The following is a 5,148-nucleotide window of genomic DNA, read 5'->3' on the forward strand; positions in this document are numbered from 1 at the left end:
TCTTAGTTTTCAGAAGCTTAATATCCTCTGTCTTGTATAAATTTCTTTGGGCTTCTCCTGTTTGGAGTTTGCTCAACTTCTTGAATCTGTAGATTTATCTTTTGCCAAATTTGGGAAGTTTTCTCTCATTATTTCTTTGAATAATTTTTTAGTGTTGCTCCTTCTCCTCTTTGAGATTCTGATTATATGAACATTCAATCTTTTTACTATAACACCACAGGTTTCTGTTGTTTTTCTTTTTTTTCTTCTTCAGTTTATTTCTTCTTTATCCAGATTGAGTAAATTTTATTGTACTATCTTCCAGTTCACTGATTATTTTTTCTGTTTTTATTCTACCACTGAGGCCATCACTGAGCTTTCTTATTTCAGTTACCGTATTTTTCTGTTCTAAAATTTCTATTTGGTTCTTCTTTGTATATCTTCGCTGAGACTTTCATTTTTTTCATCTGTTTCAAACATGTTTATAATTGACCATTGAAACATTTTTATTATGACTGCTTTAAAATCTTTGTCAGGTAATTCTAACATGTGTGTCATCTCAGTGTTGGTAACTATTAATTGTCTTTTTTCATTTAGTAGAAATTGTTTTGGTTTTTGGTATAATGAGTAATTTTCTCTTGAAATCTAGACACTTTGTGTTATGTTATGAGATTCTGGATCTGATCTAAAACTTCTGTTTTAGTAGGCTTCTTCTGACATTACTCTGGCAGAGAAAGACAGAAATGCTGTCTAGGAGCTGGCAGGTAGATACAGAAGTCCAGGTTTACCTCTTTTGGGCTTCAGTGACTTCAAGATATGTGTGTGTAGAGGGAGGAGGGTGCTCCTCATTATTGCTAGGTGAGGGTTGGAGTTCCTATGTCCACTGACACTGTAGTGGGGGTGATTTTGTTACAGTTCTACAATGGTGAAAATCTTGGCTTTCCATGAGGCTTTCCTCCTTTAACACACCCTACGGTGTGGAGACGTACCTCATTACTGATGGGTAGAGCAGAAGTCTAGGCTCTTCATGTGGTCTCCGCTGACACTATAGGAGGAGGAGGGTTCATTACCAGTCTGTGAGGATAAGATTCTCAGTGTCCTTCTCTGATACACCTTTAGTGGGATGTTGGAGTACCTAGTTATCATCTTGCAGGGATGGAATTCTTGGCTCATCTGTTGGACTTTGCTTGCAATGAATAGAGGTGTGGTCATAATTTTACCTATGGAGTTTGGCTAGAGTAGAGCAGTTATTTTTCTAAGAGTTTTTTCTTTTTTTGTCTTGCTAGGTTTCACTTTTCCTAGTCCAGTCCTTGAGCTTTTTTTTTTTTTTAGTCTGTACTCAGTGACATCTGGACTGCTGGCTTCTTCAGCACCCTCTTTGGGATATAAAAGGCAAAAAAAAAAAAAAAAAAAACTCAGGAAATTCACCACAATATTTTTCCTGGGTTCCAGAAGTCCCTAGCTGGTCTGCCTTCTGCCTTCTTTCTCTCAGAGTCTTGTTATGTTTGTTTTATATGTAATGCCCAGAGTTTTTAATTATACTAAGCAAGAGGAATAGGAAAAAATATACCTACTTCATCTTCTCTATTATTATTTATTTTGTTGCCCAAATTGTTTCATAATTGGCCAGTGGGAGCCTCTTCAAACTGGCTTCTGTATGCTTTTGACACATCCCTACCATTCTTTGAGCACATCCTTATTTTGGGGCTCGACAAACTTTCCAGGCTCATCTTGTACTTTCCCTGCTCAATTCTGTAATCAACCTTTTTTTTTTTTTTTTTTTTTTTTTAAAGAAACTCTTGTTATTTTTAGTGGAGAATGGCAATTAGAATTCAAGAGTTGGACACTGGGTGTACTTATTGTTATTGGCGATTTCTGCTCCCGGGTCCTGTCAGTGGACAGAGTACCCAAACACACATGCTTATCTGTGATGGTTAATTTTATGTGTCAACTTGGCTGGGCCAAAGTGCCCAGATGTTAGGTTAAACATTATGCTGTATGTTTTCATGAAGATGTTTTTGGATGAGATTTGCATTTAAATTAGTGGAGTTTGAATAAAGCTGATTGCTCTCTATAATGTGGGTGGATCTCATCCAGTCGGTTGAAGGATTGAATAGGAAAGACTGTTCTCCCTTGAGTAAGAGGAAATTCTCTAGCTTGACAGTCTTTGAATTTGTACTGCACATTGGCTTTTCCCTGGTTCTCCAACCTCATGGTCCACACTGCAAATTGTGGACTTACCAGTCACCATAATCGTGTGAGCCAATTCCTTAAAACTCTCTCTCTCTCTGTATATATCCTATTGTTTCCATTTCTCTGGAGAACCCTGGCTAAACAATATCTACATTTATTTCTATATCTATCTCTACATTTTGAAAAACAATAGTTTGCACTAATATTTAATTCCTGTCAAACACCACATACAGTGTTCATTCTAACTTTCACTCTTTCCATATTTGCAACACCTGCCCTGTGATAGAGACAAACCTGGATCCTACTGTTCTTAATGTATTTGCTTTTTTTGTGAAATTCCCCTTACAACAAATTTTAGAGAGATGGTAGAATATATTTTGTCAACTTTCCAACAGCTGAAAGCAAAGTGTCTTGAGAAAGTGGTCACTTCCCCTTCTAATTCTCACAAGGGACTGTATAAACTTGGGGTGGTCCTGGCTCTGCCTCAAAGGAAATGTTCTGGAAGAGTAGATGAGAGGCTGCCAGGGCTGCCAGGAGTTCAGCACACATCAGTGGGAGTTTCAGAAGCTGAGTCACAGAATGCAGTAATAATGATTATAGCTTGCCTTTGTGTAGTATTCTAAGTGCTTTTACATACTTATTTTATTTGTTCCTAACTATGACCCTGTGGTGAGGTGTCAGGACATTTATTCATCATTACCCCCATGATGGCAGGCTGAATGATGGCCATTGAGACACATCCAGGTCATAATCCTTGGGACCTGTGAATGTTACCCTATATGTCAGGAAAGGACTTTGCAGATATGATTAAATTAAGGATCTTGAGTTGGGAATATTATCATGGATCATGATGGGCCCTAAGTGAAATCAAACATATAAGAGGGCAGCACACGGACATCTGATACAGACAGAAGTGAGGGAGCAATGTGGCCAGGAAGTAGAGGTTGAAGTGAAGCAGCCATAAGCTACAGGATGCCAGCAGCTGCCAGAAACTGCAAAAGGCAAGGAACAGATTCTTCCCTAAAGCTTCCAGGCAAAGCATGTCCCCACTGACACCTTGAATTCTGCCCAGTGATAATAATTTTGGACTTGTGGCCTCCAGAACTGTGAGAGAATAAATTTCTGTTGTTTTAAGGCACTAAGTTTGTTGTGGTGATTTGTTACAACAGCTACAGGAAATGAATACACCCATTTTTACAAATGTGGAACCTGAAACTTAGGATAAAAGACTTGGTTAAGACCATACAGCTAGCATGTAGCAGAGCTGAAATTTAAATCCAGGTCTGTTGACTTTAAATTCAATGCCCATCCATAGTGGCTGCCTCCTCCCTTACTAACTGTTCCCTTCAAAGAGACAGAGAGGAGAGTAGAAAGAGCAAGACAAGAGTGTTTGTCATCCCTGGATGCTCATTAAAAATACTAGGGGCATATTGTACAAAATACTATTTTAAGTTTCATCTTAGACAATTGTATTAGACTTTTTGGTGGCGGGGCCCAAGCACAGGTATTTTTAAAAGCTCTTCAAATGATTCTAGGGTATAACCAAGTTGATAACCAGTGGTTCAGTGATGCTAAGTTCATTCCATATGTTTATGTGTGTGATAAATACGACCTATTTGTTCTACATCTGAACTTGGATTGTAGTATTAACCCTTCTTACACCAAGGTCCAGAAACTTAACTAAATCAGTATCTATGCTCTCTCCCTCCTCCTTAGGTCCAGGATGGAGATATATATCAACAGATCAAAGGCAGCATCCAGTCTTTGGTATTTTTATCTAACTAAGGTGGCATCTTTTGGCATGTTAGAAGAAAAACTTCAGGCAAATTTAATTTAACAGAGTTTAATTGAGCAAAAACAATTTGCAATGGAGCAAAGGATGATTCCTAAATCGAACAGATCCCAGAACCAGAAAAGGTTCAGAGGGACTCCAGAGTTGCCACATGGCTAGATGGTATTTGTGGACAGAAAAAGGAAAGTGACATCAGAAAATGGAAGTGAGGTACATACAGAAACAGTTGGATTGCTTACAACTCATTTTAAAATTATCTTATTTGAGCATGGTTTTAACAGCTGGCTGCCTGTGATTGGCCAAAACTCAGTGATTGGTATAAGAGTGAGTTACAATCTGTTTATAACATCCAGTTAAGTGACAGTTCTGTATGTATGAATACACTTTTAGGCTGAACTTATAATATATATGGAGGCAGCTTTAGGCTAAACTAATTTAACAGATACATCCTCTTTTCATCTGCTCTGGGCCATTGCTCTTTACAAGTCTACCCTTTCTTGTTTCTACCTGTTGGCTGTCCATGCCTGTCTACAAAGCTCTTGGGGGTACTGGAAGTTCTTTCAGGCTTCCCCAGCTCTGCTTGGGTGGTTACAAATCCTGGGAATATGATTCAGCTCAATCTGTGAAGATACACTATTCTGCCAGAGGATTCTACTTCTTCTGTGCCATCTCTGTATTCAAGAGATTTTGGGATCTTGGGTCTCCCTCCAATGCTCCTTTTTCCAGATCCCCAAATCTTTTTAGAGGTGAACTTGTCTCTCTTCCTGAAAACAGTGGTGCTGGGGAATACACAATACAAGGGATCCTCCTCAAGGAATCACCATTAAGTTTCTGGCTTTCCTTCTCCCTCTCCTCTCCCTATCTTCTCTAGGGTGAGGTAATTTGAATTCTATTCCTGAAGCATACACTTTCCTGGAGTCCTTCTGGGTTTTGGTGTTTGAAGCTCAAAGTTCAGATTGTAGCAATTCAAAACCCTTGTATCTACAACTCAAAACCTGCCCTCTGCCATTCTGCTCTATTTTTCTTTCCTCTCAGTGTTGAGTGCTATTAATTAAGTCAAGTGAAAAGTAAGAGGTCAAAGACAATGGTAAGAGCCGGGCTCGGTGGCTCAGCCTGTAATCCCGCACCTTTGGGAGGCTGAGGTGAGTGGATTGCCTGAGCCTGTGGGTTTGAGACCCACCCTG

At 39.2% G+C, this 5,148-nt stretch overlaps 1 protein-coding gene across 1 annotated transcript in view; it reads left to right on the top strand.

The window, feature by feature from the left end:
• Positions 1-734: 734 nt before the first annotated feature.
• SUCLA2 (succinate-CoA ligase ADP-forming beta subunit) overlaps positions 735-5,148 on the top strand; it is a 64,154-nt gene continuing 59,740 nt past the window's right edge. The window contains exon 1 of the mRNA XM_008056956.2: positions 735-755. The gene's annotated coding sequence lies outside the window, so the exon portion shown is untranslated. The remainder of the gene's footprint in view (positions 756-5,148) is intronic.

Source organism: Carlito syrichta, unplaced genomic scaffold (assembly GCF_000164805.1).
Source record: "Carlito syrichta isolate Samal-C Ts95f unplaced genomic scaffold, Tarsius_syrichta-2.0.1 Scaffold302582, whole genome shotgun sequence".
NCBI classification, from domain to species: domain Eukaryota; kingdom Metazoa; phylum Chordata; class Mammalia; order Primates; family Tarsiidae; genus Carlito; species Carlito syrichta.